General features: G+C 34.3%; 1 pseudogene; it reads right to left on the bottom strand.

Moving 5' to 3' along the window:
• LOC137659945 (piggyBac transposable element-derived protein 3-like) overlaps positions 1-23,420 on the bottom strand; it is a 47,080-nt pseudogene extending 23,660 nt beyond the window's left edge.
• Between the last annotated feature and the right edge of the window lie 527 nt (positions 23,421-23,947).

Raw genomic sequence — 23,947 nt, 5'->3', positions numbered from 1 at the left:
TATTATGCAAAAAGGTTAAAGCTTTATTCTCCTTAAAAACAATAGTAGCTAATAAAGTTAGATTCAAAGTAAATAAAGAAATGTTCAACAACAAGGACTAAAGCCATTAACCTATTTATGTGGTAGTATAGTTCTTCTCATGCAGATGCAAATTCTTAGAGAAGTACACTACTGGATGCTTAATGTTTTGATCATCTTCCTGTAATAAGACTGCGCCAACACCCTGAACACTGGCAACTGTTGTTACCTCAAATTTCCTATCAAAAGCTGGTGCCAGCAGCAAAGGTGCTAGACCCAGTAACTTCCTAAGTTATTCAAATGCATCTTCACAGTAGCTAGATCAAACGTACCTGTCATTCTTTTTGAGAATATTGGTGAGAGGTAAGACTTTGGCGGAATAGTTTTTACTGATCTTTCGGTAATAACTAGACATTCCCTAGAAATTATGTAATACTCAGTGGCTTTGGAAGACTGGAAACTGTTATACATTCTCAATCTTTGCTTGCACTTGGAGAACAGATTGGTGACCTACTACTGTATATGTCCAAAGTAAGTGACTGTCACCTGTCCAAAATCCCCTTTTGAGACGTTGATTGCCAAGTTGGTCTGTGTTAAACATTGGAAAAAATCTTTTAGTCTATACAGGTGTTCTTTGGAAGAGTCGCTTTGGATAAAAACGTCATGCATATATGTGACGACGTCTTTTAGGTCTTGTAATAACTATTAACTATTCAATGGAATGTTGAAAGTGCATTTGCTACACCAAAGGGAATTACATTATATTCAAATCATCCTTAAGGGGTTACAAAAGATAATAATTCTTGGCTCTCTCGGTGAGATGAAAACACTAATATCCCTTCAACAAATCAAGGCTTGGGATGTATCTAGCATTCACAATGGTAGCCACACAACCATCGCTATGTGGCCAGGGAAAGGAATCTTGAGGAACTGAGCATGCATCTCCCACATCTACATCATGTTCCATTACTTTTGTCCAGTGAGGAACGTCAAGACACAATACAGCATACTTTTACACTAAATCTTGGACAGCTTGGTCTTAAGGTACTTGAGAACCTCCGAATTCTAATGTCAGGCTTCAAGTGGCATGCACTTGAAACTGGGGTTTTCCTTTTCATCACTTTGAGTATTCTGTTCTTCCACTTCATCTTCTGGTTGCTGTGCCTATCTCCTTATTGCTGATACATAAAAGGGCACGGTGGCTGGCTATTACTTTATGGTAGTAGCATTAGCACTGGTATTCATTTGAACAGCATATAGCTTAGTTATGTTGACATGACTTACCTGGTGTTCCATTCTTCGATCTTGTGTCCCTATCACATAATCCAATTCACTGAACATCTTCACTATCTTATATGACCCCAGGTAATTGTCTGCTAACAAGCTACAAGGCACAGGTGGAAAAATTAACACATCGTCTCCAACATTGAATTCTTATGCTTTGTCCAATTTTCTTGGTCATACCAAGCTTTAATTTTTACTTGAGACTTATGGATCTCCTCAGGGTGTGCTTGGTAGGCCTCGTTCAAGTACTGTCTGAAGATTACCAAGTAATGTAGTATATTGGTACTTTATTCTGCGTAGCTCCATATGTCCCACAAGAGTTTAAGAGGTCCGTGTATTTGATATCCATGGACCAACTGAGAGGGGGAAACCCCTACATAATCCTGCCATGAATTACAAATTTAGCAAACAACAATTTTGTGTTTTCTGATCTTCACTGTACGCACACAATGCATTTTTCAGTGTCGCATGAAACCTTTCCAAAGCACATCGTACCAACAAGAGGAGGAATGATGAAGTATGTGCTTGGGTGTGTGTGTGTATGGGGGGGGGGGGGGACTTTTCAATGATCACTCTGTATATGTGATGGTAGGAGTCCCATTTAGAAATTTTAATGAACAGAGGTTCATATGTGATTAAAGGTGGATTGTGGCAGTAACATTCGTCATTGAAACTAAAAAATACTCAACACTCAATCTTGAACAAATTTCACATGCAAATATTTGCATGAGGCCTACCTGATTAATTTTGAACGGATATTTTTTTCAATTAACGAAAATGAGTAAATTACCCAAAGTTATCCATAGCAACCTATCTATCACGGTAACAATTTGAAAGGCAGAATATCAAGAAATAACGCAAACATGGCGAATCTATAAACCTGACCCTAAAGGCTTTCAAAAATGAGGGGGGGGGGTGTATGTACAGTACCTTACATTTGGCCTTGACCTTCTTTTTGGACGAATGTCATTTAAATTAACGATAATAAGTAAATTAAAAAAAAAAATTAATCTACGACATCCTATCTAGCATTAAAACTGAATTTTTATGTCTTTATACCCCTAATACATTTCACAATGAGTGGAATATGTTATCCCCGGGAGTGCAAACCCCCCCCCCCCCCAAAAAAAAAAAAAAAAAAAAAAAAGTTTTTTTTATTATACTTTTTTCCCCTTTTAAATGCTTATAACTTTCTTATTTTAACACAAATTTCAAAGCTAGATATACATTTTTAAAGAAGAATAAACTGATATTTTTGTTTGGCAATAGATATTTTATAAATGAAAAACAAAGCGTAGGAGTTTAGTTCAACTGTTTAATAAAAAAGAAATTCATATACATTTCTTTCTTTTCAATTGTTAAAAACAAAGATTCCAAGAAATTCTTTTCCATAATATATAGTTTCCATTTCTGTAGGATTTATTGCAATATCTTTAGAAATGAATAATTTGAATTTTTTTTTCTTCAGTTAAATTGAAACTAATCAATTAGTCCCCTTGGAATTTTCTCAGAATCATCATCTTATGCATATATGTAACTTGAATAAATTGTATCAAATTTTGATAGGAAATTCATATATGGCGGCTGTCCCCTTAATTGCTTCAGTCACTTAAGCTGATGACTTCCTCGCAACATATTTACCCCCGTGGAAACACCATCACTCACCTCCCCTTATCCTGAACGATTCCAGTACAATTATTTTATTCTCATCCAATATATCGCTAATTCCACCTATTCCAGGTCTTCTTTTTCTTTCTCCCTCGATCCCTCTTAATGAAAATTACTTGACATAAGCATGGAACATTAACATTTGCGTTGAATTGCTGTTACATGCAAGAGAATTATGGAATTGTGGAATAATTTTGTCCCCATTTTGTCTTAAAACGTCCCTCAAAAAACTTTTTCTATTTCTTACTTTAAACAAGTTCAGCAAGTATAGTGAATTGGTTCATGTTCTCAATTTTTTTTTTTTTTTTTTTTTTTTTAAGTTTATGTCCACAATGTATTCTAGCAGTCGTTTTTGCATCCTAGCCTCAAAAACGTTCACTAAACTGAGATAATGATAATATCAAAGAACAAAATTAGAACTGTGTAAATGAAACAGGCAGACAGATGGACAGAAGGTTGTTATAATAATATTATCTCATCAACAGTTTCCCAACTTACTGTTTGGGAAAAAAAATTATCATCATATTTTCAATACAATCTAGGAAAAGCTATATTAAATATTATCTCCCTATATTCGAGGTTTTCCAGATAGTGTAATTTGCAGGACAGTTTTGCGCATTGACCCCAGTAAGCTCTGATCTATAGTTATACTTTTAACATAATGAAGTTCAGGAATTGTGTAGGTTGCTTTATTCTCTTCCGATTTTTATGCAAAATCCCATTTTAACCAGATATGCCTTTATTTGGAGTTCGAATTTATTTTTTCAAGGGATACATTGTTAGATTTTCTTCAGCTACTTGAGTGTGTTATCGGTATTCATTGATTTCGACATTCCTTACTTGCTTGATACCTATATTGGTAATGACGTTGGGTTCAGATGCAAAGGCCTGGAATCAAAGTAATGTTTATGTTCCCGCAACATTCAACCGTCATTTATACTGACTAGAAGAAAACATTTTGGGCTTATTCAAACATTCTTCATTATTTGTTTCTTTTTATATCTGGAGTTGTACTTTAAAGTAACGGTTTATCCTCTCACATTTTGATTTACGGGGTTCATCATTGGCCATCTCTACTTTAGAAAGATTTCATATCCACGGTGAAGTCATAAATGACAAATGTATCAAATATGCTCTGCAAAAGGATTGGGACATCTTGCTTAGATTGATGACTTGGGGTAGGAATGTTATATGTATTTTAATTACCTGAAAAATGTAAAGAAAATACCTAGCTTTGATATAAGTAAGCTTCTAGAAGATAAAAAAAAACAAAAAACATTTGCAATTGAAATATTGAATCAATTTCCAGCCGTAGAAACTTTAAGAGACAAAGAACAGACAATTCATTAATAATCAGTCAGTTGGTAGTGAAGTTTTGGGACATGTAGTTTCAAGGAGAACCATGGATATCAAATGATATTGGCATAATATGAAAAGAACACAAAGGCATGAATTGACTGTTGAAAGTTTTCGAGGAAGCAATGAAAATTACAAGGTAGAGCATATTAAGTATTCCAGTATTGATAGCAAGGTCAAAAGAAAAGCCAAAAATCAAAGGAGAGAATATTTAGACAAGAAAGGTAATGAGGGTGAGAAACAATATGAATTCATGGGGTGGCTATGGTGTAAGAATTGATCATAGAATTATTAATGAAATATCTATGGGAGCAAAGAAGAAGAATACGCCATCAAAAAGAGAGATGGAGCTCTTATAATGAAAAATATGAAGTAAGGCAACGTTGGATGGAACACTTTAGCGACAGTAAAGTCAGGAATAGTAGATACGAAGGAAATAATTAGAATTCAGTGTTTGAAGTCGAAGCCATCATGATAACACTGAAGAGATGGAAAGTCCCTGGATACGATGGAATAACTCCTGCAAATGAAGTGACTCGCAGAATACTTGCAAGATTATTGTGTAGAATGTGGCTTGAAGACGCAAAACGTGATGAATGGGAGTTGAGAATGTTAATGAGTAAAAAAAAAAAAAAAAATTAACCAATTGCAATTATTACCTGGGCATCACATTTACGTTAGTTGTCATGAAAATTCATAGTATGCTTACTATAAAGAGACTATAGAGAAAGGTCGATGTAAAGCCGAGAGATGAACATGCAGGATTTCGAAAAGGTAGAAGTTGTACCTAGCAGATTTTCCTTTCAAGACATATTATACAGCAATGGGTGGAATGTGGAAATCCACTTATGATGATATTTGTGGATTATGAAAATGCCTTTGATGATGTGCACCGGCCAGTTTTGTGGAGAGTCTTACATTATTATGGAGTTCCTCTAAAATATGCAAATATGATTAAATCCGTTCATGAGCATAGTGAATACAAGATTAATGTTAGTGGAGCCCTATTAAATGAATATACAGTGAAAAGTGAAGTAACCCTAAAAAATGTGCTGTCACTTATGTTGTTTATCATCCTCGTAGATTTTGTAATGCACAGAAAGGTTTGGATGGTCGAGAGGGATTAGACTGGAGTGGTAATAGGAAATTAGCAGAAATAGAGTATGCTGATGACGCTGTCCTTATTAGCAGAACACAGCAGGATTTTCAATGCTTGCTTAACAGAATACATCAAATATCACAGGAGGTGTGGGGTCAAGATAAAAGAAAGATAAAGATGATGAGAACAGAATTTGCAATGGAATATGAAATATCATTGGAAGAAAAAATATTTAATGAGGTAGAATCATTTAAATATCTAGAAAATATGATCTCGATTACAATGTGTTTACAATTTGAATTTAATGATAGATCGAAAAAAGCAAATCAGACAATGGCTAGGCTATGTAAAATCTGGAAATCAAATAGCCTGAAATTACATTTAAAAATCAGTTTTTACATCAGTTTAGTAAAAGAGTATTTTGAGTTAAATGGCAGGACAGGATTTGAAATGAAACTATAAGAGATATCACTCAATGAACATATGTGGATGAGATAATGGTGAGGGCTAGATGGAAATGGCTTGGTCATGGTCTTCGCCCTCCCGAAGAGAGATTAGTTCACCAAACATTTGAGTGGGCTCCAAAAGGCACTGAAAGAGTAGGAAGACACCGGGGTATATGGCTTTGGACTATGAAGCGTGAAGTAGATGATGATGAAGAATGGAGAAATAGTGATTTAAAAGTTCAAGATTATAACGACTGGTGAAATCTAACCGAGGCACTGTACGTCAATATGCGTGTTAGATGATGTGCATGTATATATATATATATATATATATATATATATATATATATATATATATATATATATATATATATATATATATGTGTGTGTGTGTGTGTGTGTGTGTGTGTGTATGTGTGTGAAAAGAGAGAGAGAGAGAGAGAGAGAGAGAGAGAGAGAGAGAGAGAGAGAGAGAGAGAGAGAGAGAGAGAGAGTATTCTTTTCTGCATTAAATGTGGAATACATTATCCTCTGTGACAAAAGAAATGGAGGTAAATTCATTTCTTCATGAATATAATGCAAACAACATCGAAGTTTTCTTTTCTTTTTGTCATCTCTTTGAAGGTACGGAATGAGAAGTCTAGTTTTTCTCATTCTTCTCTTCTCTTCTTATCCTCCAGCTGGTCAGTGGCGGAAAGACAAATAAACGAAATACATGTATCATTCTTTTATGACCTAATTTCTGAAAGCTTTCAGTACTCTCATATTCTTCATCCTAATTTCATATTTTTTTCTGTTGCTTTAAGTTTCAAGTCATTCGGTTGGCTATTCTTATGCCTAAATAAATTTCAATATCCTCACCAGCTAATAATTCTTGCATGGGACATATGGGTGCTTTTTGCTGATTTGAATAATTATTAGATATAAAACAAAATTTGATGTTAACTTAATTTTCTGATTCTTTTTTCAGCAGTTCTTAAGTGATGAGATTGCAAGACATTGACCATAGTTTATTTAGATTACAGCTTTCAGCAGTTATCTAAATTCAAGTTTTATACTTCTAATATCAATACTTTTAGTAAAAGTTAAAAAAAAAAAAAAAAGCAATTTGGAAATCATTGTGAACGCCAAGTTAAAGGAGAAAATCCAATAGACACCAACAACAAAGCTGACATTAAAAGAGGAAATGAAAATGAGAGCCAAGGAATCTAGACAGAATCAATTACATTGAGAGCTGTATAATAAGATAATGATAATAAAGTAAATACTACAACAATAATGTCAATACACACAATACAGAGGCAATAATGAGAAATAAACTAATACCAGAGAATATGAAAGCAGTCATATATCATGTTGAAGGTCAAGAACAAATCTCTTGACATATCCTGAAGTAATCTGTCAGATATATATATATATATATATATATATATATATATATATATATATATATATATATATATATATATATATATGTATATATATATATATATATATATATATATATATATATGTGTGTGTGTGTGTGTGTGTGTATAAATATGCATAAATGTATATATATATATATATATATATATATATATATATATATACATATATATATATATGCATATACATAAACACACACACACACACACACACACATATATATATATATATATATATATATATATATAATTTTTCATTACAACTTTTTTTCCTATGTTATTTAATATTGACGTGATATCGCATCATCAAGCAGCATTTATAAATGACATACACCTGCAGCATTCTTCACCAAGTTGTGAACCAATTTCTCAAAAGTTCCAAACGGGAAGCGTCAGATTGCATTTCTTCGATACTATGAAAAGGGGTTTACTCGTTAGGGCTCGTCTGATGACAAAGGAAAACTATCATGTCGGTATTCTCTGCTCTGCCATTTCTTGCCTTCCTACATGCAATGTTAATTGGCTCCTGCCCTATTAAAAGATCTGCATCTCCTCTTCCCAGCTTCGTAAAAATCCCCTTTACCTTCAGTTTCAGAAAGGTTTGTGGTTTGCTAAAATTTCTAGATAAATCTGTCTGTTGTTAGAGAACGAATTAAATCTGTATGTCGTTTTAACTTTACTCGTGGGCAGACCTTCAGCATCTACTCCACATTCACTCTTGTCTAAATCCGTTGTAGAAAGGAAGTCATTGTTGCAATCCTTTGGTCATCCTCGGCAAAGATCTTCCCTGACCTTCGTGGTGACCCTCAGTTCTTCCTATTCTTATACATTAAACTTCAACAAAAGGCTTTCATCGTGTGAATATTTTCTGATTGCGATTTTCTTTAGATTCTGAGGAGAAAGATCCTTTGGTTATAGGTGCTGCAGGATAGGAATTGGATTAATTAAGACCAGAGGTGTCCGTGTAGGCCAGCTTCATCATATTTTTCCTCAAGATTTGCTTTCCTTGGCGTTTCTGTGACTTATTTAGATACAAGTGGCAGAACCAAGAGATCGTCACATAGTACAATGTCAATGGCTGGAGAATCCTCACGAAAGTACGAGGTGACAGAGGTGAAAACAGCTATGTCAAGTTTGGTTGCTCGAAAGAGATTTATGACCTCACATGATCGGTGGGCCTTTTATACGGTGGTAATGAACAGGTGGGTATATTGCCAAATCATAATCTGTCCGTATGTACTTAGATTCACCTCTCACACTCCGTTAAATGTTTTGAGCCTGTTGATATTTGCAGTGTCATGAAGATTTACGAGAACATCATTATGTAACTCCTGCATAGTACGCCATGCCATAACGTCAAATGACTGCCTGTAGTTTTGTATTAAAAAAAAAAAAAAAAAAAAAAAAAAAAATTATCATAGGTGGTCATACCAGCTTATTGTTAAATTTTGGTGACTGGTTATGCTTAAACATGATTTTTTGCAATATGATTATTCGTAATGAGACGTAAATTCGTAATAAGCAAGATTTTGACTACTGTGACAATGAAACTGAATCAGTTTAATTTTCTAGAAGGAAATAGTCCCGTCTTGTCAATGGAAATGAGTACTGAGTACAGTAAAGCAGGAATTATACTATAGGAGTAAACCTTAAGTCAGACGTTTTCCCCCAAAAAATCAGAGTCCTTTAAGATTTCTAGTGACATTAAACCTCTTTAAATCATATATTCTACAAAAAGAAATAGTATTAACAGTATCTGTTTTTTGACATTTGCACTCCATATCTGGAGTTCCCATCCATAAAGACGAGTTTAATTAAAATGACTTACAGATATTCAACCTTTGCTTCCCAATTCACTCCTTAAATCTGTGACAAGCGCCCTGATTCCTTTATCGTCTCTTCCTACCATAATCCATTACATTTATTTACACACTACTTATATATATATATATATATATATATATATATATATATATATATATATATATATATCTATGTATATATAAATATATATATATATATATATATATATTTATATATATATATATATATATATATATATATATATATATATATATATATATTTATATACACACACACACACACACACACACACACACATATATATATATATATATATATATATATATATATACACATATATATATTCAGTATATATATGTATATATATATATATATATATATATATATATATATATATATATATATATATACATGTGTGTGTGTCTGTTGTGTGTGTCAGTGTGTATGTGTGTGTTTTATTTCTTTGTTATTAGGCATCCAGGCTGAAGATATGGTTAATAATGAGTGATCATGATTCAGTATTTAAATGTAGGCACTTTAGCCTGAACTGATATTAGTTAATACATAAATACTTACAGGTTTTTAAGAATAAATGAATTATAAACTCAAGTGGCTAGTAGGTCGTATGGTGGAGTTGTGTCAATGCCCTTGTCATTGGCCACAAAATCCTAAGCACTTATGCAATGAAGAAGAACGATGAAAGGCAGCACTGAAGGAGGAAAGAAAACTCCATACACATAAATACATTTACTCGTCCACCTTTCAGATTTCCATTCACTGGCGTAACCTTACTCCTTCTCAAATAACCTTCTAATCTTATAATTGTTTGAATATCATTTTCTTTTTTAATAATTTTAGAAAGTTTCAGTATTTAACTTTCTTTTTCTTATATTTCTTAGGTAAACAATGTTATACTCAAAAGAACTTTCCTCATTAAACATGGAGTTATCAGGATGAAAGGGATACAATCAAGTCATATATACAAACAGAAATTATATAGTACTATGTTTATCGCTCTAACGAGTGGACTGGAAATATGAGACACCTTTTGAGATAAATTACTTTCATTAAAAATTATACATTTACCCGGAGCATTGAATAACGTTTTTTTTTTTTTTTTTTATATCATCATCATCATCATCAACATCATCATCATCATCATCAACATCATCATCATCATCTCGTCCTACGCCTATTGACGCAAAGAGCCTCAGTTATATTTCACCAGTCATCTCTATCTTGAGCTTTCCAATTAATGCTTTTCCAATCGTCCTCTCCTACTTCACGTTTCATAGTCCTCAGCCATGTACATCTGGGTCTTCCAACTCTTCTAGTGTCTTGTGAAGCCCAGTTGAAAGTTTTGGTGAACTAATCTCTCTTGGAGAGTGCGAAGAGCATGCCCAAACCATCTCCATCAGCCCCTCACCATGTTATCATCCACATACGGCAATCGGGTAATCTCTCCTAAAGTTTCATTCCTAATCCTGTCTTGTCATTTAACTTCTAATACTCTTCTGAAGGTTTTGTTCTCAAATCTACCAAATCTTTGGATATTGTTTCATTATCATACCACGACTCATGTCCATACAGTAACACCAATCTCACTAAACTGATATATGGCCAGATTTTTATGTGCAATTTCAGGCGATTTGATTTACAAATTTTATTTAACCTAGCCATTGTCGGATTTGCTTTTTTCAATCTTTCTTTAACCTCCAATTCTAAAGACCCCGTATTAGAGACCATAGCTCTTAAATATGTAAATGATTTCACCTCGTTAATCCTTTCCCAATCCAATGATATTTCCTCTTCCATTGCATATTCCGTTCTCATCATCTCTGTCTTTCTTCTATTTATCTTGAGCCAAACCTCCTGTGGCTTATCATGCATTCTTTTGGTAAGCAAACATCAAAAATCCTGTGGTGGTCTGCTAATATGGAGCGCATCTAGGTCATCTTATTTCCTATTCCCAATCCAGTCTAGTCCTTCGCCATTTCCAACTGTTCTATGCATTACAAAATCCATGAGAAGGAAAAACAACATAGGTGACAACACATTCCCTTAGAGTATTCCACTGTTCACTAGAAACTCCTTTGATAGAATTCTACAAACATTAACTTACTATGCTCCTCAACAGACTTAATCATATTTACCTATCTAAGAGGACAGACTATCAAAAGCTTTTTCATAGTCCGCAAATGCTATCAACAGTGGATTCTATATTCTACATATTGCTGTAAAACATGTCTTGAAATAAAAAATGTGGTGAGTACAACTTCTATCTCTTCTAGATCCCGCTTGTTCATCTTTCAGATTTTCCTCAATCTTTTTCTCTAGCCTCCATAAAATAAGCATACTATATATTTTCATGAAAACTGACGTAAGTGTGATGACTCTGTAATTATTGCATTTTTACCAACACTTATAGCTCCCATTTATCAGGTTTTGACTCTTCATGCCAAATTCTACAAAACAATTTTGTATGTATGCTGGGAGTTATTTCATTTTCAGCCAATATCATCCAGGGGCTTTCCATCTCTTGAGTTTTTTAAGAATAGCTTCGACTTCAAAGACACTGAGTTCACTCGTGGGCTAATCAAGGTCTTCATCAGCAGTAGGTATATCAATCATATTATTCCCTTAATATCTCCTATTCATGACCTCACTAAAGTGTTCCATCTAATGTTGCCTTTCTTCATTTTCAGTTGTTGTAACAGAGCCATCTCTCATTTTGACGGGTATATGCTTCTTTTTTGCCCCCGTGGAGATTTCATTAATAATTATATGAGCAATTCTCACACCATAGCCACTCTCTGAATTCATAGCTTCGTCAGCCTCCTCTGCTTTACTGTGTAAATGCCCTCTCCAGTCATTCCTGGCTTTTTTTTTTTTACTTCACTATCAATATTGGAATACTAAGCATGCTCTACCTTGTAATTTTCATTACTTCCCCGAAAACTTTCAACAATCAGATTCTGTCTTTGTCTCCTTTTTGTAGTATCCCAAGAATCATTTGATATCCATTGCTTTCTCCTTCTAACTATACACCCCAAACCTTCCTTACCAACTGACTGATATATTTTCTTAATATCACACCATTCTTCGTTAATTGTCTGCAGTTCTTCTCATATAGTCTCTAAGAGAGCAGATCAATTCCTATATTCAATTGCAAATGTTTCTCTGTACTTATCTTCTGGAACCTTAGTTGTATCAAACCCATGTCTTCTTTCTATTCTATGGGTGCTCTTAGTTTTAATTCATTCTCTCCTTATTAATGGGTATGTGATCTATTTGATTTTTATAACTGCCACATAGTGAAGTCCATGTACATTTGTAGTCCTTGTACTGGAAAAGTTAAAATCAATTAGGGTTATGGTAGCTTTATAAAGAAAAACTCTGACTTGCAATCTATAATTTCTTGTAGTAGCTGCAACCTTTCCTAGCCAATACCTAGCCCTCCATAGACTTATCTTGGGGGGAGAGGGTAGCTTAGGCGCTAATCATATGCATAAATGGTCAGTCTCTCGCAGCAGGGCATTTTCCTATGCCTTGTGTCTGCCAACCATGAATAAAAAATTTAAGCGAATAAAACTGATATATATATATGTGTGTGTGTATATATACATATATATATATATATATATATATATATATATGTGTGTGTGTGTGTATATATACATATATATATATATATATATATATATATATATATATATATATATATTACACATATATATATGTATATATATATGTATATATATATATATATATATATATATATATATATATATATACACATATATATGTATATATATATATATATATATATATATATATATATATATATATATATATATATATATATGTTTTTTCAAAAAGGCCCATAAAAGAAACACAGGAAATATGAATAAATCACACTATATTTCGGTCAATAAACATCGACCCTCTTCAGGATGTAAAGTACAAGTGAGGATTACAGTGGAGAGTGACGGTTTATATATGAAAGCAAAAGGGTGTGTTCAATTGTTCTATAGTTGTTATAATTGCTGGAAGGATTAGCCAAATTTAATTACATCCAGGTGCGTGTTCTTATTGTTGAGCCGCTTGGAGGAAGTCTTGACCTCTGATGCATGTCTGGTGGTCGGTCTCCGTGGATTATCTTCTTAATGATAGGGTTGAGAAGAGTATTGTCCACTGTGTCAGCTTTCCATTGGCCCCCAGATAGGTTCATTGTGTTTGATTTATTTATGATGGCTGATTCCAGGATTTTCCTTCTGTACGGACAGGTACTCTTAAAAAGCAAAGACGACTCACTCCAGTTAATCTGGTGCCCTAAATCCCTAAGGTGAATGAAAATCCCCGAGTTTTCATACCCATATCTAACAGATCTTTTGTGTTCGGATAATCTTTGAGATAGCGAACGGCCAGTTTGCCCAACGTACACTTTTTCACAATCCCTACATGGTACTTTGTAAACGCCGGATTCTATCTCTCTTTTATTTTGATAAACATTAATAAGGGCGCTTCCTATGGTCTTTGGATATGAAAAAACAAAGGGGTTCTCAGTTTTGATATGATTTGTTATATTTTTAATGCCTTCTATATTTGGGAGTTTTATCTTATTTTTAAAATCTCTTTGGTTAGTAACATCATGATCTTTATAATATATCGTGTTGGCTTTGTTGATGGCCTTTTCTATGACATACGTCGGGTAGAATAGCTGGGCGAGTTGTTTACGGATGATTTCAAATTCTTTATTTAGGTAGGCTGGGGAACAGATTCTCAAACCTCTAAGAAATAGATTGCAAGGTACTCCAATTTTTACAGAAATGTCGTGATAACTAAAGAAATGAATGTAGGAAATAGAGAAAGTTGGTTTTCTATACACAGTGAAATTATACCCCGTCGATTCCCTTATAATTAGTATGTCCAAAAAAGCTAATTTTCCATCTTTTTCCCATTCAGTTTTAAATTTTATGCTAGGGACTAGGGAATTTAGATTATTGAAAAATATATTGAAATCTCCCCAGCTATCATCCCAATATGTGAAAATGTCATCAACATAGCGTTGCCAAACCATGTTCGTAGGTTTAATTGTTGTTAAAATTTCTGTTTCAAAGTATTCCATGTAGAGGTTAGCTAAAATTGGAGATAACGGGCTGCCCATACTACAACCAAATTTCTGTTTGTAAAAATTTCCATTGAAAGAGAAAACGTTATTTGACACGCTTAGTTTAATTAACTTGATTGTTTTTTCAATACCGAGGGGGAAGTGATCTTCGTAAGGGATTAATTTTTCCCTCAAGAAACCTAATACGTCGTTGATCGGGACCTTTGTAAATAGGGATTCTACGTCAAGACTCAAAAGTTTTACATTGTTTACCGGTGACCCCGGAGTGACCAATGTGACGGAGCCGAGAGAGGGTTGTGAACTCAAAGGCAGGAAGCAATCGACTGAGTTATATTATTGTAGAACACTCTCCTTATATATAAAACCTCAAGGCAACAGGACATAACATGTTCACAAGACAGACAATATTACAGAGGAAAAACCAGACATGAATTTTCATGTTCGTTTTAGTGCGAGGGAAGAGCGAAGATACAAGCATAATATGTACAAAAGGAATTATGTACAATTGTGTGAAACACGGTTGGTACACTACCAAGAAGGTACCCCATTTCCAGTAATGATTGTTTACCTACAAATAAGAACTTTATTAATAATAATTGACAACCGCATTGGGATAGTTTACTTCAAAATAAGATGAGAGAAATAAGTAAATTTATGTCCCCTTGGCTTGGAGGTATAACGGGATGCCCCGAAAGTGGGAGACTACTCTTTGTCGTCTCCGCATTGGTCACACTCGGCTGACACATGAGTTTTTTTTCTGGCTAGCCTACATCAACCATATTACGACAAATGTTTGGTACCACTGGCAGTGAGGCATTTGTTGACTGAATGTCCCACTTATAGCACAAAAAGAAATGGATATCTGTTTGAGGCTCGAGGTGAGGATGGTAGGTTCATCCTTGCCAAGATTCTTGGACATGATGTGTCTTACCATGCTAGTGGTATTTTTAGCTTTATTTCAGAAGAAGGTCTTATGAAAGATATTTAACTTTTAAAATGACATTTTTGCTCTTATGGTTTTAATTAAATATCTATTTTCTTTGGTTTAACGAAAAATGATATCGGCGTCAATGGCCTTAGATGTCAGGATGCCAGAAAACCTCAAATCAATCAATTAAATGAGCTAAAAAATCTTTTCTACCCTTACCAAGAGGAAAGTAACCTCTAAACATTTACACTACAGCAGTTAATCTCTTGAGAGAAGAAGAATTGTTTGATTATTTCAGTGTCATCAAGTATATGAGGAAACAGAAGAATATGTAAAGAATAGGCTAGACTATTCTGTGTATATGTCAGCAAAGACGAAACGAGCCGTAACCAGAGAGAGGAATCCGGTATAGTACTATCTGGCCAGCCGGTGGACTCAATAGTTCTCTAGTGATAGTATATCAACGGGTGGCTGGTGCCTTGGCCAACCTACTACCTAATAAAAGGTAAAGGGAAAGTGGAGAAATTGATATGAAATAAATATGAATATCAGAGGCAGTAAAACGTCTTAGAAACTGATTAAAAAAAAAAAAAAACAAGTGGTAAATATGTCTTGAGTGATTCTGTTCTCAAAAGTATCAAAAATGCAAACTATCTATAATTTTCGTAAAGACTAAGTAATATTTTCATTTGTATTATATTATTTGTACCGTATTATTTATATATATTTATTTATCTTTTTAGCTTTTTCTTATCTTTTAGCTAATACCTACTACTCTGTGTTGTATTTTCTTGGGTTTAACTATTTCAGTTACAGAAGAATAATTTAGTAGTATTTTCAGTATTTCTTATATATTTTTTCTAGTTAAGTTTTGCGTGGAAATGGGGTTTGTAACCTTAAAATTTTGCTAGATAAAATTCCTGAGCAATGTTATTTACCCTCGAATTTATCTATCCTGTCCATGCATTATCATCATAATCTTTGACGTCAATCAACTGAACATAAGTCACCTAATGTTTGTTAATGAAAAAATTATTAATCACAAGTTTCATTCGCTTTGTACATATTGTAGTAAAAAAAACATTACCTTTGAAGAGTATATGTATTTATAAACATCTTAAATCAGTAAAACGAAAGATGCGTCCGAAATGATATAGTGTTCTCTAGAAAAAAAGAAAAAAGAAAAAAAAAGAAAAAACCTAAGAGGCGGACATTTTTTTTTTTTTTTTTTTTTTGTCAAATTCCGTGAAAAGATAAGGTTTCCATGGTTTCGAAATCCGTGGAATATTATTGTCACATTGCTTAAAGCTAATGCAAATGATGTTGTTCCCTGCATTATACAATACTTCTTTTGCGGGAAACTTAAAAGAGAACTTCGCCGCAAAACGAGCAAAACGACGACTATATTTCTAAGGTAAATAATCATGTGTATAAAAGTTCATGGACTTGAAAATTCCCGTGACGTTATGCATAATATGTCTGACCTTACGACCAAAATTCTGCAGAGCTTTGAAGGGAGTACTTTCCATGAAATGGCGAACTGGTCTTCGCTCTTGCAATTTTATAGCAGCTTGAAAACTATGCAACAATATTATGCAACATCAGCCTTTGCTGAAAAGAGGACGCCATTATTCCCTTCAAAACGTCTTCATTTTGCTTGATTGCCATTTTGTGTTGCAATGTTTCATGATCTTTTTTTTTCTTTCCGCGACTAAGGAGAAAGGGATAGAAGTATGGATAGCCAGAAAAGAGACACATGGTAAAAGGAATAATAGACTAAAATATAGAATTATCCTTCGCACTGACGTCCTTCATTTCTTGTAATGAATTTGCTCAATGTTACTTAATCAGAATGTTGAAAATTTATATAAAAGTAACCCTTCAAACAGATAAATCTCAGTGTTCGTTGCCCTTGAGATAATTAATTTATAAGTCTTCACTTTCCCTATTACCTGCTTTACTCTGGGTTTCTGTAACAAATGAAAGTTTACAAAGTGAATATATTAACATTTTATTCAATGTTAATCTTTATCCGGTCTTGGGACTCATATGATCTAAATCAAATTACTTAGCTTTCGTTTCAACATCCATTCTTGATGATGAATTAACTTTTGTTTTGGTTATCATTGATATTGGAATATTTTTGTAGGGATTGAAGTACATATTTTTTTTTTCATTACTTTCAGTAACCTTGTTCTTATTTATTTCAATAAATCTAACAGTGCTATTACACTTGTACCTACAGCGTTTTCTTGAGATTTTTTTTTAACTAATTAAACTCCTTTAACTGCTGATCAAACCCTTCTGTACCTTAAGGTTTTAAAATAACACTATTCAGTTTCAGAAATTGGTTCAGAGTTAATCTAATATTGGACTCAAGGTAATGTTTCCATTGTATATAGGTTTATTATCAATAAAAGGAAGAACATCTGTTAAGATTATTCAGTAAAGAACAGAGTTATCGAAGAACTAAAGGTTTCAGCCAATGGAAACGAAAAAGATCGTTTTAACGTTGTTGGAGAGATTCCATAATTTCGTGAAGAATGGTCAGTTTATAATTACTTTCAAATATTCTTGAGAATAAGAGACGGCTTTGCTCTGTACGTGGTTGCCTGTAATCTCACCATCTACGATGACTTTCCTTATAAAAGAATATGTTATATTGAGAGTCATCAGTGGCCGACAAATATAAGTCGAAATCAATTCTCATGCTTCCTATAGTGACTTAGGTTCTCTAACCATCGTGGGTTCGAGGTCATCTAAGTTGTAACATTTTTGCACTATTTTTCTTTCAAATCCCATAGTCCTTGATCTCTATGGTAGGTTTATCCAACTCTGTTTCTCTTCTTCTTTTTCTTCTTCTTCTTCTTCTTCTTCTTCTTATTATTATTATGATTATTATTATTATCATTATTATTATTATTATTATTATTATTATTATTATACTGTGCCTAAAAGTTTCCTAAAGCAACAAATCTCTACCACAAAACAGTGGAAGATCATGGTACAGAGGCTATGGCACTACCCAAGACTAGAGAACAAAGGTTTGATTTTGGGGTGTCCTTCTCCGAGAAGAGCTGCTTACCATAGCTAAAGAGTCTCTTCTACCCTTACCAAGAGGAAGTAGCCACTGCACAACTAGGGTGTAGTAGTTAACGCCTTGAATAAATAAGAATGGTTTGGTAAGCTCAGTGTTGTCAGGTGTATGAGGACAGAAGAGAATGTGGAAAGAATAGGCCAGACTATCCCATGTATGTGTGGGCAAAAGAAAAATGAGCCGTAATGAGAGAGAGAGAGAGAGAGAGAGAGAGAGAGAGAGAGAGAGAGAGAGAGAGAGAGAGAGAGAGAGAGAGTATCCAATGTAATACTGTCTGGCTAGTCAAAGTAGCCAATAACTCTTTAGCGGCAGTATCTCAACGAATGGCTGGGGCCCTGGCCAACCTAGTACCTTAATGGGCTGCTTGGTCATTCTGCTTATGAGCCATCGCAATTCTGTTATAATGTAATTCCTCAATAGGCAGTGAATGCTGACATTATGGGAGGAGGGCTTCCATCTCTACTAGTCAGCTTGGCTCTAGGACAATTGCCAACCGGACTATTGCCAAGCTGACAATATCCATCCGGACAATTGCCAGTACCAGTGCCATGCGGACAATAAACAGTCGGCCAACTTTCGGGAGGACAATTTCCATGCTTAATTAATTTCTTCATAAATAAAGATTTTTCTTTATAAACGATCCTTTACCAATTTCTTTCTTTGATATAGGTAGTTTAAATAAATGGTCCTACGCTAAATTGTTGATTAGAAGTCTTAGTTGAGTCAGAGTAAGTATTGTAATACAAAATATCTCGTTTAGTTAATACTATGTTAGGTGTTTTAGGCAAAATGCTTATTCGTTGGCTTAAATAATACATTAGTACTTCAGTGTTTCCATAAACTGTATTTCACACTTCCATTCTGATAGTGAAAATGTTTGCTTCTTCTCTACAGCTCCTACCAATGGTTTCTACCACTAAAAGTGAACGTGCAAAAATATTATAGTTGATGATCTGTAGCACTACAACAACAAATGCAGCTGTTTCTAGTCCACAGCAGAACAAAGGTTTCAAACATATCCCTATTCATGTCTGCCGTTTGGCCACTTTTTATCACCATACTGGCCACTGTGAATTGGTAATGGAGGAGACTTTTGTTTGAAATCTCACAGCTCAGTATGGGTGTCTTTGACTATTATTGCTTTGGTGATCATGACGATACACAGACCCTCTCACCACGCTAATGATACAATAGTCACATACCTGCAATTTAATCATAGTGTGCAGAGAAAACCAAATCTTGTACTGTTATTATTATTATTATAATTATTATTATTATTACTTGCTCAGCTACAACCCTAGTTGGAAAAGCAGGATGCTACAAGCCCAGAGGAGGCTCCCACAGGGAAAATAGCCCAGCGAGGAAAGGAAACAAGGAAAAAATAGCATATTGTAATAGCAGTAACATCATTAAAATAAAAATTATCTATATAAAATTATAAAAACTTTAACAAAGCAAAAGGAAGAAGAATTGTTAGGTAATCTCAGTGTTGGCAGTTATATGAGGACAGAGGAGGATATGTAAAGAATAGGCCAGACTATTCGATGCAGTTCCAATGTAGTACTGTCTGGCTAGTCAAAGGACCCCATAACTCTCTAGCGGTAGTATCTCAACGGGTGGCTGATGCCCTGGCCAACCTACTACCTATAAAATCAAAATATGATAACTATGAATTAATAAAAACTATTAACGAATGTAATCTTGAAGCACTTAAAAGTATAAGAGATATCAAGATTACTGTTGGACAGTTAAAAGATGTTGCCTCTAATAATTAACCTGCGAAATCATTAATTGCAAGCCATTTGGCGCCGTATACCATTGCTTATAACTAATATATCTTCTGAAGCTATATAATAAGATCAAAACATGCCTTATTACCAATATATTCATGGAATTAATTATGATACAATTGAGATATAAGTTTTTCTACATAAATAGTAATGTTTTTGTTTTACTTTTTCTTATGTTATGTAATATGTTTCGAAAAATTTACTAAATTTTGTAACTAAATCCTAATCAAAATATAAGTAAACCGTAATTCTGAAAGTACCAGCCAGAAAACAATTCCACATACCATTACTATGATTCAAGTATTTCCTTAATTAACCCTCTACTGCCCATTTCTTTTTTTTTTAAAGAAAAAATTTTTAATCCCTTTTCAATAGTTTTATATACCACCAATATATACTTATGTAAGTTTGTTTTTATTATCTATGTTATTATTATATAATTAGAATTAGAGGACTAATTAGTCCACTCGGGCATCAGAACAGCCAATCCACTCCACAGCTTTAGCAGTAAAATTCTAAAAACATTGGTTATTATGAAACTACTTGTTTTTAATTTCCTTAATATTTCATTGTAGAAAGTTTGTACAGGAGTTAAGTGCATGAATGACAAAACTAGATGCTTACTTATCAATATTTTTGGTAAAAGACTCAATAATCCATTAGTAATTTAGTGTTTAAAATATTCACCATGTAATTTTCCTTGAAATCAGAATGTAATTGAATAATTTCAATGATATATACTCATACATTTTTTACTTGCTTCTGTTTTGAATGGAACAATGGTACAAGATATAAAACTCCTTGTCATCTCATTTCCTACTTATGGTGCATGAAATTTTCGGAAACAGTTGTTATTCTTATTGAGACACAAGTTCACTTTACATTTCATGCACAGAATATTTGTTTTTCCTTTTCATTCTGGATTCTTGCAAATCCTCCCTATATCATCAAAACATGCGAAATGTCCTACAAGGTCAGATCGAATAAGTTTATCAAGAATTGCCTGTGCAGGTCACCCGATCATCCGTTTTTTACTTTTACCCTCCAGGCTTGATGGTCTGCCTCTGTTTAGGTTTCCTGAGGACTTTCCTCTTTTCATGAAAGCAAATGCAACTTTTAGTTTGAAGACTGCAAGGGGAAGGAAATCTGGCTTTGGTATATGAAGATTTCCAGCATCTCGTCGATATAGTAGCCAGCTATTTACTATTACCATATCAATCATGTGGAAAATAAGACGATGGTAGTATTTCATGGACCTTATAGTTATCCTGTATAGGGAAATGAGGCAGTCAGCCAAGTCAACTTCCCCCATTGACTTGTTATACTGCCAAATAATGTCTGGGCAGTTTACATCAATCCTACACTTGAGTTTTCTGTCATACCTGGAGACCTTACTGACGGAATTGGCTTTTGCGAAAGTTGACACAATGTTCACAATTTTAGTATTGTACCACTTGACATAGGTAACCTCACATCCTTCACCTGTACTTCTTAGCTCTTCATACGAACCTCTACCTTATTTCATTAAAGCTTTCTCAGCATCCTTCGATTTCTTTTTTCCTGGCAAGCGAGGAACACGCACTGTTCCACAACACCAAATACCCTGGGTAGACAGGTGCTGCATTAGTGGCACACAGGTAAACCAATTATCAAAGAATGAAAGATGGTTGCAGTGTGTAGGGATTACTTGAGCCAAATGTAACACACTATTGACACTAGCACCAAGGTCAGGAACATTTTGGTCATCGACTGGATCAGTTTTCCCAGTATATGACAAAAAATCATAGGTCATACCCTGACTGTCTGCAAGAACCTTAAACTTATACCCATATTTATGGGGTTTACTACGTATATACTGTTTGAAACTGCTATCCCCCTTGAAAGGAGCAAGCTGTTCATCAGTGCAAAGATTTTGAGTCATTGGTATTTGCTGAAACTTGCTTCTCAGTTTATCAACAAGGTGACGGACTTTGAATAATCTGTCCCTGTTCCCTCTGGGATTTGAATCGAGGATCGAATTATCAACCATATGAAATTTGGATTTTATTTCCTCCCATCTGTTACGACTCATAACATCAGCAGCAATTTCTCTAAGAGGACCCAGCTGGGTTGACCAATGCATTTTGATATTAGGAAGTTTACTTAATGAAAAATAGATACTCAAACCCAACAACCATTGTTCTAGTTCATTACGGTCAACATTTAGAGGTTTGTTTGGATTTTTTTGAATTGCATAGAGATTTGACTGTGCTACAATAGTGTCCATAATGTCATCATCAAGGAAGTCACACACATACTGGAATGGCTGCCGTAGGTCATCATTGAATATCGGATCTTGGCCAAGATAATCATGTGATGAAGATACCTCAGAATCAGCTACCTTCCATGAAGTAGAAGAAAGTTTTGATTTACTTCTTACTTTCCTGGTAGAGGCTCCTGATGATAATGTTCCTTGTGTTTCTGAATTGGCACTTATTTCCAGTACAACAGTCTCATTTTCATCAAAGGAATGAGGAGTATCCTCAATTCCGGCATCAAATGTGGATCTATCTTCAAGCACTGGAGCTTCACCCTCTTCATATAAAAATAAATTAATTGAAGATAAATTGAAGACTATGTTCCCTCTTCCCCAGTATAGTCAACAGACCCTTTATTCTACATTAGGCTTAACAAGTTCCATCAATTTCAGGTACCGATTATTTTTTTTTAATAACAAAGCATTTCAAAGATGACAAAAAAATACTCTTGAGAACATTCCTACCAGTCTAAATATCTTGATGAAAGTCTTCCGATGCAATGGGTAGTTTATCATTATCATCAGGTTCCTCTGCACTTAGTACTTCATCTAGCTCAATTTCCTGAATGCATTCCAAATTTCTGTTAGCTAGTTTGTGCAGCCTTCTTCCACAGAAAATAGATTTTGGAATATCTAGTCAAAGAGGTAATGTAGATTGTCATAAAAAGTAATAATAGTGATGATGGTTGATATGTAGCGGTTGGTGAGGTGGTGGTGTTAGATATTACTTTAGCAGTGGTGATAGTGGTGGTAAGATGTTGGCAATTATGTAAAATAATAATTTGTGTACATAACAATCTCTATATTTGAGAATATAAAATGATATATTGAAAGAAAGCAAGGTCTTTCTCTGCTATGCCCAGTTGGACTAATTAGGCCTATAATTATCAACACACCATGTTCCCAACTGTACTAAAACGTCCACTAAATAAAAACAATAATAAAACACATAACAAATAGTATTTTCTTGTTACATTGCTTTCATAAGTGAGGAAATTAACCCCTTTATCAAGAAATAAATTTGAAGTACCTCTATTTACTTTGTATTTCATCCATTTTGAGCAAAAAATTATGGAGTATGGAGGATAAAATCAACACATCCTCACCATCCGAAAGATTGTTTATTACTGGTGCTGATGTTGGTAATAATGGGAGGAGTCAGTGAGGAGGGAGATCTAGTAAAAGGACGAATTAGCCAATGTGGGCAGACAAAGTTACCAACCTATAATAACAGCATTACACTTGTATTTTAATTAGCGGACTAATTCGTCCGCTTGGGCAGTAAAGGGTTAGGGTCTTGGACAGGAGAGCCTGTACCTTGTCATGCTCGAAGACGATGACTTTCTTTGGTTCCGTCTCCTCACAGGATGCTGGTTCATCCCGCAGTCTCACGTAACAGTCTGGGTATGCTGAAAGGCTAGGCCAGAATTGAAAATCTTCAAGGCGTTTGGCCCTAACTTGTCGGAGATATAGAGCTTCCCATCCATCATAGGCATATGCTCCGTGTACCTCCAGGGGCTGGTTTCGGAGCATTGAGGTAAATCAGAGACCTTAAGAGGCTTAGGAAAGCCTCTGAAAACGCC

Source organism: Palaemon carinicauda, chromosome 20, assembly GCF_036898095.1.
Source record: "Palaemon carinicauda isolate YSFRI2023 chromosome 20, ASM3689809v2, whole genome shotgun sequence".
In the NCBI taxonomy this organism is placed as follows: domain Eukaryota; kingdom Metazoa; phylum Arthropoda; class Malacostraca; order Decapoda; family Palaemonidae; genus Palaemon; species Palaemon carinicauda.
The sequence above is the reverse complement of the archived record's forward strand: the minus strand, read 5'-3'. Positions and strand labels throughout refer to the sequence as shown.